Raw genomic sequence first — 13,786 nt, forward strand, 5'->3', positions numbered from 1 at the left:
AAGTGTTAAACGTGAACTAAAGTGGCACTACTGAAAAGCCCCTGGGCACAGCAATGGCGATGCTGCTACAAAAGCCGATTTAAGGTAAATTGTCCTCTTAAGCGCACCGTATTTTCCCTGTAGAAACGTCATCTTTTACTTTCATTAAAAATGCGCCATTTCCCTCAGCTGCCTTTGGCCTATGCCTTCTATTTTCATGTACGATGCCTACTGCTTGATTGCGGTTTAAATCCCCCCGCGCTGTTTGCAGACTGGGTCGCTTTTAAACTAAAAATTATTTTCTAATGATCCCAGGAGCTGCTGTTAATGTGCCTCCAGGGAGCGCGGCTGGCTCGAGCCCCGTGCACGCGGCGGGAGTCGTCGGGGTCCACGAGGCACATGAGCGGTGCAGCCCTGCTTAGTGCTCTGTAACTGTAACATGTGTTAATTTAATGCAAGAGTAACTGGCCGCTTGCCGCCGCTGCCAGCCGCGAGAGGGAGGAACTGTTACCCAAACTCTTTTCCGCATATCCATTTTAATTACGGTGTGCTATTCAGAGGCCATCAAATAAACAGAATCCCACGCGAGAGGCGGGCGTGCTGCCCGGTGATTCAAAAATTGCCCTGAGGAATTAAGGCCAAACAGAATGTGTGCGTCGCCATTTTCTTATTTACCGCCCTGAATACCAAACAGGACCCAAAAATAAGGGTGCTCTCTTGTGTTTGGACATAACATGTATGCTTTAACGGGAGTATGAAGAAATGCGGACTGCTCTGCAGGAGAGCTGGAATGAGTAGTGGCTAAACGACCCACGTTACTGCTGGACCAGCAGTGGTTCAATTAAAAGGTATACCTTCTTTGCCTCTTTTGGTAGCGTGGGCCAAAGGCTACAAGGTGGGGTGTAAACTGATAACAGTAGCAACCCAAACAGCAAAACAGCAATAGTACAAACATTCCAAAATGAAAGGATGTCTAATCAAGGTCACTGGTGTAATGGGGGCCCTGCATCCTCTGTGGTGCTGGTGTAGCACCTGTTCTAGGAGGGGGCCCCACTGGGAGTAAATAAGATGAAAATAATATGTGTTCAAATATATTTTTTCAAAGTGTTTTCTTTTTAATTCACTCTGTCTTTTTTTTATTGGTTTGGCTGAATAGTTCAACCTTTCAAACAGTGTAGTTTACATCATCACAAAAATTCATACATTTTAAATACATTTTAGATCTGAATAAAACTAGTTAGAATAAATAAGAAAAGGTAAAATTGGATATATACAAATGTGTAGATTTACAAACTCTTGCATTCTTAGCTTAATTGCTCAGGGATCACATAGTTAACAAACTGAACCAACACAATTTGGACAGAGGAGTTCATACTGGTCAATAAGTAATTCCAAATTTTTTCATTAGGATACTCCATATAAAAATTACATTTTGCATGGAAAAGTTTGTACCTCACACATTTCAGAGCAGGGCACTCAACCACTAAGTGGCATAATGTCTCGATTGTTTGGCAATTGAGGCAGTATCTACAAAAGGTTTGATCTTGAGGCACCAGATGCCTCCTTCCCAAGATCTGTCTTGTTAAACACAGGTTTAGCCGAATGCGCATCAACTGGGTTCTCACATAACTTGAACGACATTTAATTAAATATGACTCTGTACAGCGCATTTTTTTATGCGAGTACTTTACCAAGTCGCAATCCACATATTCTAGGCATTGTTGGCGCGTGTTTATCCAGTCATAATGATGCAGTTTTAATTTTGCCTTAGTTGGATTCATCAACAATAATTCTATTGAAATGTCAGCCTTAACTAGTATGTCTAGTACACACTCAGACCATTTCCCCGGAAGTTTCAAATTGGAGGTTATCAAATGATTAGCCAACACACCCAAAATATTGTGGGAAGGCGCACCAATTAAGCATTTCCGATAGAATGAGCAAAATTTCCATAATACTTGACAGTATACGGAAATTAGTCCTAGTTCATAACGAATCATTGGGCTTGGGGTCGACTGCGGCAATCTCAACACACCCTTCCAAAACTGAGATTCAAGACGATCCCAAAAGGTTCTTGACTTTGGCGTTACAGTCTTTGCCCCATAGATCAAAATGGGTGTCACTTTTTGCTGGAAAAAGGCAATTACATGAGTTAGTGTGAACTTGCCGTATTTAAACAGTAAGATTTTGGCTTGCGATGTTAACGAGCGATTTTTTGCATCAAGTGTTACACGATATATATCATCGTTCAATACTTCTGAAAATGGGAGACCCAGGTACTTGTATTGTTGTACTACGAGTAACTCTTGATTATGCAAAGACCAAGTAAATCTACAGGTTTTTTTGATTGCTGTTTTGTGACACACTACAACTTGAGTTTTTTCGAGGTTAATAATTAAATTGTTCTCAATAACATACTCCTGCAATTTGTTTAAGAGATTTTGAAGGCCATAAGGTGAACATGACAATAATACCAAATCATCGGCGTAGAGCAACCATGTAACTTTCTGATTACCTAGCTTAGGTGAATCGGAGATTGTACTCTGAAATTTCATACCAATGTCTAACAGAAAGAAATTGAATAATGTAGATGCAAGGATGCACCCTTGCTTTAGGCCTCGCTCAGTTGCCATAGTAGCTGTAAGGAACCCCTCTAAAGATAATCTTACCTGCAAGGAGGTGTGGGAGTGCAAAAGTTTTATTAATGTGAGAATTGAAGGGGGACACCCATGCTGATGAAGTTTTTGGAAAAGAAGTTGCTGATCAATTGAGTCGAATGCGATACTGAAGTCGACAAAGGCAACATAGAGATTGCGATTTTCATTAACATATTTTTGTTTGATCAGATTAAGTGCGAGCATGTTTGGAGAAGTGCCAATTCCTTTAACAAAACCAGACTGAAATGGATCCCTTTTGAGTTCACGCTGCGTCCATTCGTTAAACTCTCGCAAAATGATCCGACAAAACAATTTGCCTGGCGCATCTAGTATAGCAATCGGACAGTAACTTTGAGGCCGCTGACAATAACCTTTCTTAAACAATGGTACAATTATAGAATGTCTCCAGGTAGCAGGAATAGTTTGTGTAACAATAATATTTTGAAAGATCTGAAATAAGACCTCTGCCCATAGATTCGGATTACGCTTGAATGTTTTATTCGAAAGCCCATCCAGTCCTGGGGCATTAGACTCACTCAGTGTTGAAATAATGTGCAGTATGTCACCTTTGGTGAAATTAAGATGGAATGGCATAATTTCACCAAAGTGTGGCCCCACAAGGGATGCTGTAGGTCTTGCATAGATTCTGGTGAAATGTTCAATCCAACTTTTTTCAGATACATTATGCGACTGTATCAGAGCTTGAGGGTTGGATGAAACTAAATTTAGTGTGGTCCACATCTGAGCTGTATTTTGATTGCGTGTCATAAATAACATATTCTCTCCATCCTTTTGAAAGAGGGTTGCTCGGTAGGAGCGCATCCAGTTTCGATATTTTGTTTTGATTCGAGTCAAAGCTGGAGTTCTATATTGGAGAGGAAGAAGATTAGCTTTTCGCTTTTGTGCACGATACTCAGTTTTTTTCTTTTTTACCAATATATCAAATACGTGATTTCTCATAGTTGTTTGTCGTTTGGAATTTTGAACCCTTGGGACAAAGTCCTGCATGAGGTCATAATAGCAAACGTTTGGATGAGAGATGCTTAGTCATGAGTGGGTAAATGCTGCCACTAGTGAACTGGTGTAGCGCTGTATTGTTGCGTCACACCACTTAATTCGATTTAGCTGAGAATTTGCACTGAACACTTCAGAATAAGTTGCTATATGCTTTAATGGTGTTGCCAAAGAAGTTGTCCAGTGACTAGTTAAAAGCAGGTGATCACTGTCACTTCGAGGCAAGACCTTAAAAGTTACCCCACTCATAAACAAATTTGAGTCAACATATATGTAGTCAATAATAGCTCTTCGCACACCTCTTTGCCAAGTGTGACTTGGTGGAACATCTCCTTCACAAGCTCCATTTAACATATACAAGCCCCATGAAAACATCAAGTCTACCCATTGAATTATTCTAGAATTTTCCGATGGGGCTCTTACAGAGAAAAGATGCACATTGAGGTCACCAGCAATTATAGTATGTGAAATTTCTGGAGACATCACAATAAAGTCCAACATACAGATCATCTCCTTAAAAAAAAAGTTCATCAGAAAAGGTGGGATGGTTCCAATAAATATGACTTAAAGCATACAATATTGAGCAAACAGAGATTATAGTTAGTTGCATAAATGCATTTGGAGAATAGGTTGACATAAGTTCAGTGGTGGGACTAATTTTGATGGCAGTTAAAAGACCAGACATCGGGTGACCTTTTTCGCCCCGTACTGCAGGGGTTATGTCCTTGCCAAACGGGGGAATTGGAGAGCATGGTTTCCTGCAACATGATTATGTCAAACTGATTGAGTTCTGTATTGTAGTTGTTAAACACATGGGAGTGACCACAAGGGTTCCAGGAGGCAAGTAGTATTGACTTAGTTGGTAATTGTTGGCTTAGTTAACTGTTTGATACACAGTTGCATTTACACTTACATTGAGATGCACACTCTCCATTTCCTGAATTAATTACTGCAACAATCTCCTGTGAGAGGTCCCTGGGTGGTTCATTAGTCAATGACAAGCCGCGGATAATCAAAAAGCCCATGTCAAAAAGTTGATTTTTGGCAAACCATATAATATTGCAAACTAAACGAGATCGCAGCTTCAGGCAACTGATTGTTAAAATGTTTTTATCAATTAATTCTACTTGTTCAATATCAGCTGAACTCACATCCTCTAGCTCATCTATATCAGAAAAAATCTCAAGAATACTTTTCCTGTTTAAGAGGAATTGTGGGTGAGGGGCTGGACGACATCCAATAATTAGTGAATTCAAATTATGATCCCTTGCCAAAGGTTTAGGTTGTTTTTTTCTCAAGGGCAAGTACTTGCTGGGGTTCGACTATATGTTGCGCGATACTCGGTTGATTTTTTGGTAATAGTGCTCGCACCATTTCGGCTATTTCTAGCCCTTGACCCTCCAATATATCGTTCTCAATTCTGTTTTTCTGGTTTGGATTACCACCTCTTCTAAATTCCTCACCAGAGTGATTTGCTTTAAGGACATTGGCACCAACCTTACAGCAATCATTCAGTGATGGTAGATTGTGATCCTTAGGGTTAGTTTCAGAGGACACATGTGGTACGGAGACTATTTGCTTAGCTCCCAATATGGGAACTTGCACAAAATTAACCATGTAGGCTTCAACCGCCCTTTTGATTTCTGCTTGTCTAGAGGCTTGCTCATTAGGGACAATTAAATTGGTTGACTCACTAGAAGAGACAATAGTGGTCGTAGGGGAGATCACCGGTTCAGTAGATATCGAAGGGCGATGACTCTCAATAGCTTCCACTAGACCATCTAAAGGCGAGTGAGGTAAAGGGTAATTTACATTTCCTCCTCTCGCTCTCCGCTTTTGGTTTAAAAGAACATATTTTTTTGTAATGGCAATAGAAGTCTTGTTGTTTTTTTGACTTGGGGTAGTAAGTGCATTAATAAACTGTTTTGCAGAGTTTGAAACATCCCCTTTTCTGATCTTTATATTTTTAGATTTCTTTTTTTCTGGAGCTATTATTATTTTTTGATTTGGTTTACCTAGATCTTGGTTTATAGGTTTTAAAGCGGGCGTTCCGCTCTTGGCGGGTTTAGCAAAAATTGTATAAATTGGCTTACTGCTTGGCTCTACACAAGATGGCGAGGGGTTCAGATCTCCATTCACAGAAGCCATTGGGTCAAGAATAATTGTTTTGGAAAAAGGGCACTGCAAAAGAAATGTCATGAACTTCCAAATTAGAGACGGTCCCCTCTCGATGTTGACCAGCATTAAAAGGAGATGAAGCCTTATCGTAGTGCTTAATTCTAATGGGGGAAGTAAATTTAGATTCAACCGATGAACGTCTTTTGGATTCGGCAATTGGACTGAGGCTTGCCATGCCATAATCGAAGCAATCTGTACACTTTGTGTATTTAACTTTTCATTGAGTGATTCGAACAATTTCACTAGTGTGTTCATAGTTCTGTTCATGGCTTCTAATGCTAGGCCCACAATTCTGTTACCCATCTGAGGGGACTGCAAGCCTCTAGGAGTTATTTCCCTAATTTGAGATTCTCTGTTTATTGTATGCCTTGGAGTGGGGTCAAGGAATGAAGAGGAGGTGTTAGACCTTTCGATGCTAACATTAGAAAACATTTTTTGGGAGAATGATAGTTTTTCTGAAATGGTTTGTGCCGAATAGCTAGTATGCATGGAGTCTAAATCAATTACCGCTACATCTGTTAGATCTTTGTTAAGGTGTTTGTGTTCAAGAGTCTGACCACTTGTTGGTATTGTAATTATGTCATTTGAAATTATATTATTTGAAATAGCCAAATGCAGCATTTCACACTCAGACAATTGAGGAGGCAGGTCAGTTAACACTACTGTTTTTGGGCAATCATCTCCTTCATCAGCATGACATTTTCCCACCTGGCTAACAGGGTGCAACAGGTTCATACCTCTTGTTGAATGGCCCAAGTAACAGTTACGAATGTCTGCTGTAGTTGAGTCCTTTAATGATTTTGCTGGAGGCGGACACGAGGCCAACTGTTTTGGAGTGGAACAATTTCGAGAAAAGAAACTTTTTAGAGATTTAGTCTGTCCCTTCGATTGTAAGGGGTTAAATTCATCTGTTGCAGATTTTACTGGCATTCCAGTCCGTAGTGAATATAGTGGCTGAGTCATTTTCCAACCAAAATAGCAGCTAGCAACTCAGTAGTTATAGAATAGCTGAGTGAATAAACACTGCAACAATAATAATCAAGGCAGTGAGTTCTACGGCGAGTCCCGAGCGACGCCGCGGCGAAGCGGCAAAGCGGGACTCACCGGGACTCCTTCGGTGCGCGCGCGTGTGATAATTTATACACACACCCACTAAAAGTGGCAGAAAGCCTAAACAAAGAGAAGAAATATTGGTGAGGTGAATGCTCGTCTTAGTTTAAACAGGCTGATAGTTATTTCAAGGTGCCTTCACCTTATGGGAGGTGCAGTCCAAAATCACAACGTAATCCAAACAGGCAGCAGGGTCCAACAGGCGATACTGTGCGGCAAAAGCGGGACTTACCGGGACTCCTTCGGTGCTCGTGCGCGGTTAGCGCACGTGTGATAATTTATACACACACCCACTAAAATTGGCAGAGAGCCTTATGGGAGGTGCAGTCCAAAATCACAACGTAATCCAAACAGGCAGCAGGCTCCAACAGGCGATACTGTGCGGCAAAGCGGGACTCACCGGGACTCCTTCGGTAACAGAAATAATTTCTTTATGAAGGCAGAGTGAAAACAAAAATAAACTTTCTTTTGGAAGTCCGAAGGCTGCTCCGCCCCATGACATGGAAGACCCCAGGCTGGAGGTCTCCATGTCATGGGGTGGAGGAGCCTTATGACTTCAAAAAGAAATAGTTTATTTTTTAAGTCACTCTGCCTTCATAAAGAAATTATTTCCGTTATGTTCGGTCCTTAACGGAAATCATTTCTGTATTAAGTCAGAGTGACTTCAAAAGGAAACAATTTCTTTTTGAACTAATAGGGCTCCCCTCAACCCCATGACATGTTCGTGTGTGAGTGTATTTTGAAAGGGTGTACACTTAAATGTGTAGGTGGCTGCCTGTGTGAGTGTATGGTGCAAGGGTGCACACAAATGTATGAGTGGCTGGGTGTGTGTATTTGCGTATACGGTGAAAGGGTGCACATTTAAATGTATGGGTGGCTACCTGAGGGGGCCTGCATGGTGAAAGGGTGCACACTTAAATGTGCGGGTGGCTGCTTGAGTGTGCCTGTATGGTGAAAGGGTGCACAATTAAATTATGGATGTATGCGTGTGTGTATATGGTGATTGGTGTGTGTGCTTGTGTTCAGGGGTGCAACAATAACTACATTACAGGGGGCTAATCCTTCAAATGTTGGGAGAGGCGCTAACATCCCGGGCGGTTGCGGAGGGGTACACTTATTTGTGTAGGGGCATCTAACTTCTTTGCGCATTTTAATGAGACTATTCTAGTGCAGTTTCAATGTTACAAGCAGTTAACTCTCTCCTTTAAGTCAGAAAGCACCGACCTATGGACTGCTGTGACAATTAGCGGTCTCCTGTTCCCTCTTTACCCTTCCAAACACTCCCCTGGCATGCAAGTAGTAAACCCACATCACAGATTAAATTGCCTAAAAAATGTGGCATTTGAATGCAGGTAGTAACAGTGAAATGCTCTATATTAGTAATTGCTGGGCCCCTGTTGACGGTGAAACCCAGGTGCCGTTTAGCATCTGTGTCCTGTTCTGTCCAGCAACTGCTCTGAAGGTCAGCCAGATTGAGTCAACATAGCCCAACATTTCAGGGGGGGAGTGCTGAAGCCCAGTCAACTCACTAGTGTTACGCCACTACTTGTGTTTAACGCCTTGATTACTTATTGGTAATTGTCATTACTCTAAGCCCTGTTCTTCCTCGTCCCTACACTTGTGTATGATGCAGTACTTGTGTATGAGGCACTTTGCCTCATACACAAGTACTGGGATGAGGTAGAGGTACATGGAGGTAATGCCTGACTTAGCTACCTGTAATCTCCATAACTCCTAGTCCCACTCTTCCTCATCCCAGTACTTACTATGAGACAAGGAGCCTCATACGTAAGTCTGGGACAAGGAAGAGGGACGTGAAGGTAATTCCTGGCCAAGGAGCTGATTTTGGAGGTTTGGGGTAGGGGGTGGGACGGAGTGGGGATTTGTGTGGGGTGGCATTGTGTGATAAATCATAATGGTTGTCCATGTCCATGCTAAGCAGGCATGATATGTGGTATTAGTGGCTAGAGAGGCATTTTGGTCCAGCCAGTTTAGTCATTCCATAGTTTGGTATGACTTTTTTTTAACTGCACATTTCTGATAAAGCAGTCCTGCTAGGAGTAATTACCTGGCTAGACTGGCATTTGGGTGCTGCCAGTCTAGCTGTTTCTTACTGCGGCATTGTATATTTTTCTGGGCATCTGTGATAAAATTATATGATATGATGTAAGTCATTTAACAAGACAAGAAAAGGGAGGGAAGATAGAGGGATGACAAGACAAACAATCCTACGAGGCCTTGTGTCATTCAGATCGTACAAGTGTGAGAACGAGAAATGCAAGGGGAAAAGGAGGGAGAAGTGCAAGGAAGAGGGCAGGGGAAAACAGGGCAGTAATGCTCTGAGTAAGTGCACCCAGGGCAGCACAGCTCTGGGTAGTGCAAGGAGAACAAGGAAAGGTACAGTTACAGCCCCTAAGTGTGTGGTAGGCCCGGAGGCAGTGGAAGGGTGACTGAACAAGGAATAGCCTGGACTCAGTGAGACTCTGAGGGTAGCCAAGTAACCAGTCGGTAACGCACACAGGTAGGTCAGCAGGGGATGGAGAGAGAGAAAGCAGAGGAGAAGAGGAACGTTTTGAGCTGCTTCCGGAACTTCAGGTGGTCCACTCAAATTTGAGTGGGGCAGGGACCCATTCCAGAGGGAGGCACCTGCAGAGGAGCGACATCTACCCCTCTCTCTGCCTGGAGAAGCGTCTAACCCTTAGAGAGTTTGTTTATGTTTATGTTTATTCATTTATATTGCGCGCCAGAACCGAAGGTATGAGGGCGCAGGTGCAGCAAGGTTATTCTCAGCTTGGTTACAGTGCTGTACAGTAATTTACAGAGTGTACATAGGTAATGCAGTTGCAGTGAATACAGTGATATACAGTTTACAAATATACATATGTACATAGTTTACAAAGGTGAGGTCAGTTATCGGTAGTTATTCTTTAACCACTGAATGTAGTTACGTCTAAAGTGGGGGTAGGTTTGAGGTTTCCTTAAGGAGGGTGGCAGGAAGTTCCAGTGTTGGGCTGCTTTCACCTGGAAGCTGTTGCCACCCATTTTGGTTTGTTTTAACCTGAGAACTGTAAGCAGGTTTGCATTGGTGGTTCTGGTAGGTCTGTTAGGGGTGCATCTTATTATTCTGTCGGCTAAGTAGCGAGGGGCTGCATTGTTGAGGCATTTGTGTGTTAATGAGGCAACTTTGAGCAAGATTTTGTCAGTGGTGCTAAGCCAATTATGGGTTCTCCTGATGTTAGAGATGTGTTCTCTCTTGGGGATGCTAAGCGCTGCTCTGAGAGCATTGTTTTGCAGAGTCTGGATTTTATTAGTAACCTGTTTATTGGCTCCTACCTAAAGGGCGTTACAATAGTCCAGTTTTGAAAGTACAAGGGCTCTGGCTAAGGTGATGCAGTTCTGGGTAGATAGGAAAGGTTTGGCAGCTCTTATAAGCTTACATGTGTAGGCTGTGGAAGAGGCCATGGAGCTAACCTGTTTATGGACGGAGAGGGAAGAGTCTAGGTAGATTCCTAGGGTTTTCACTTCTTTGGCTACCTTGATGGAATTGCTGTAGCCAGGATGTCAATATGGTCCTTGATGGTCTGGATGAGCAGGGGAGCACCTGTCTGGACGACACTTTCATAGATCAGACTTGTCTAGAAACCTTGTCAGGTGTTGTCAGAGAGAAAGAGGGGAAAGGAGGAGGAGATGTAGAGATGGCCAAGGGGGGGGTTGAGAAAGGAAGAGGGAGATGAAGAGGAGATAGAGGATAGGATGTCCTGAGTTATAGCAGAGAAGTGAGAGGCCAGAGCCGTACGGAGGGCCTGAGAGGGAACAGCAGAGGCAGAGATCGCAACTGGATTGGCCAGTTTCTTGCAGATTTTAAAGGGATTGGCTGAGTTGTTAAAGGCTGCAGTGACCCGGGCTTGAATGTGTGCTCTCTTCTTGATGAGTGTTATTGCTTCGACTGGCATTTTGGTGCAATCAGTCTAGGTCTGTCTAAATGCGGCCTGGCATGCTTTACTGTAATGTTATTACGTGTCTGCACTGGTATACATTGTGCAGGCAGTGGGGCTGTTGGTGACTTGCATGTTTTGGACTGGTGTTACCCTAGAAAGCAATTGCAAACACTCTGACATTTCAGCCAATTTTTCTCAGAAAGTGTGCTGTATATTGCATTAAAACCCATATTTATGTCTTTCTCCTAGTACAGTGTTCGACATACCCCTTCAGTAGCACATTTGTGCGTATTGTGCAAGTGGGATAATCTAGGCCGGCCCAGATTGTGGCACGACCCATGATTTGTTGCCGAGTTGGGGGGGCCGTCAGCATGGCTTGCAGGGGGGCCCCCACCTTTTGTGTTACGCCACTAATCAAGGTTCAATGAACATGTAGACGTTTAATTAAACAATAAACTACAAACAACTAACTAAAAATATTGGCAGAAATACAGCCCTGTAAAGAAATACGGGTAAAATGCACACTGATGTATAATAGCATCTGGGTAGATAAACAGGATGTTCAGGCACTTAATTGGCACAATGTTAATATTCAAGAATGTTTTAGAAAAAAAAGGCGGAGAAGGGGGCTTAAAGATCATTATGGTCCCAAAAGTGGATCAGGGGGACAGAGCCTCTTTACAGTACCTTATTTCTTTGTGTTATTCTGCTGAAAAGCATTAAACCGGGCTTCAATACACATTCCTACAGTTGAGCCGGCCTCAGGACGGTGTCGATATGGTGTTCTTTGTTGATCAAGTTGGCGCTTGAGGCGATGTAAGTCGATGGATCCCAAAAAGTTGGAATGGGGTTGGCATGCAAAACAATAGCTTCCAGGGGCTCGAGTCAGGTTAAGTCAGGTCTTAATGAGGTTTTTTTGGATCGAGCTGATGCTAAGGATGCAGTGAATTGGATGCTACCACAGTGGTGAGTTGCCGCTTCAGTCGCGGTGGTGGCGCTCTTTACTGGTGCATCCAGACAGCTCGAACAAGTAGGCAAGATGCTTGCCCAAACTAGCAACATAGGCACTGTGTCAGCTGAAAGGGTGTTGAGCATGGCTGAAGGGGCTACAAGGTTTACTGGGCAGTAGAATAGGATTCCAGCTACTTTTGAACATCTGATATCTGAATCCAATCCGGAGTTCAAACACAAGGTGAGTTCTTCTGTGGCACTCCCATTCTGTGGTGTGTATTCTAAAGATCACCCTGGCTAGTTAGAAATAGCGTTCTTCTAAAGTGACAGGTTATGGTGATGGTATCAGCAACTGCAGTGATCACAGAGCAGGGCTTCCCTCGACCAATTTACGGCTGATATTGTGCTTATGCTACCATGATTGATTTATAGTACGTGGGCCTCAAAGCATGTTCCCCTTCCCAACTCATTGTCAAAGCAATTTACTTACCCTCAAAACCTGACAGTTTACTCATGGGTTCTGCAGCCTATCCACGTCACTTATAGTGTAGCTTCCGAATGCACATATAGGGATCGAGAGAGACAAAACAGGAAGGCTTCAGAAAGAGGCAAAATGCAACATATATCACAGTGCTGTTGATAAGCTTTTCACTGTTGCAATATTTCTCGGAGTCAAGAACGGGCCACTGTTGTATATAAAATGTGTTTTATTTACAGTCATAAATCCTCAGTATATCTCGTTGATTCAACACATTGTTCAAAAGGATGTATGTGATTTTTCGAATATATTTGTCCTACTGGATATTTCACTGAATCCATTTCACTGTACAACCAGATCGTTTTTGCTTCTTTTTTTTAATGCCAGAGAGACCACCCGCAAAGGCCCTTCACCCCTCCCCACCCTAACGTATACCCTTACCCCAAACCCCACCTATTATGCATTACACATATACCATTTCCCCTACCTTTTTCGGTGAAATATATTTGGTGAAATCACATTAGGGGAAATGGTATTCAAAGAAATCTACGGTAATGGTTCAAAATCCATTTGTCATCTTCAATGACCTTCATTAAATCTCGCTAGTTGTTCACAATCATTTTCAAACACATCTGTTTGGCAAATAACAAGCCAATTCCAAATTGGGGGTTGATTCATATTTCCAATACAAAAGCCCTGTCCATCCTTTATCCTTTAATTTAAGCAAAAAGCACAACACTTCTAAGATCCAAATCACAATGCCCAATTCACTAAAGCAATATCGTCTGGCCCAATATTATGTAAAAGTACTCAAACCTAGTTCTACTATTTTCCAAACTAAACCAAATACTCAAATCAATAATGCAATCATATGCATTTCAAAAAAATGACCATATTCAAAGCAATACAAATATTCACATTATCAAAAAAACCAAAGACCAGAATTGCACAGTATTTAATCAGCCGCCGACAACCCGACGCCCTTGCTGGGCCTACGTTCTACATTAACCCTTTGCGGCAACAAACTCTCGTCATCTATGTTCACCGCCTGCCCGCCTCATCTTCGCAGGAAGAGCACCGCAAGAACTGCAGCTGCTGCCTCGACAATATTGTTTTCTTTTTCTTCAAGAAATCTCGATGATCCGTGTCTCCTGCCTTAAAGGGACTTCACTCAAGAAGGATCCATAGATGACCCATCGAAGAACTCTGCTAAACCAGGTACATTGGGGTAGTAGAACATTTGTAGAAGGAAACAAGACTGCTAAACAATATATGGACTTCGCTTGTCAATATACCTTATTTACAGGTTGCCGCGGTGGGGGCATCCTCACACAGAACTGTGTCTTTGGTAGGGACAAGTATTCTGCCAATTGTTTAACCATTTGATTCCTTCATGCATCTGGAGTTCGTTCAGACTTGTATGTCATTGCAACTGTCAGCAGTTGGTGCATTTTAAAAGAGTCAAGGGTGAATTGTGGTAC

The sequence above is a fragment of the Ambystoma mexicanum genome, chromosome 1q, assembly GCF_040938575.1.
Source record: "Ambystoma mexicanum isolate Mex_15411 chromosome 1q, UKY_AmexF1_1, whole genome shotgun sequence".
In the NCBI taxonomy this organism is placed as follows: domain Eukaryota; kingdom Metazoa; phylum Chordata; class Amphibia; order Caudata; family Ambystomatidae; genus Ambystoma; species Ambystoma mexicanum.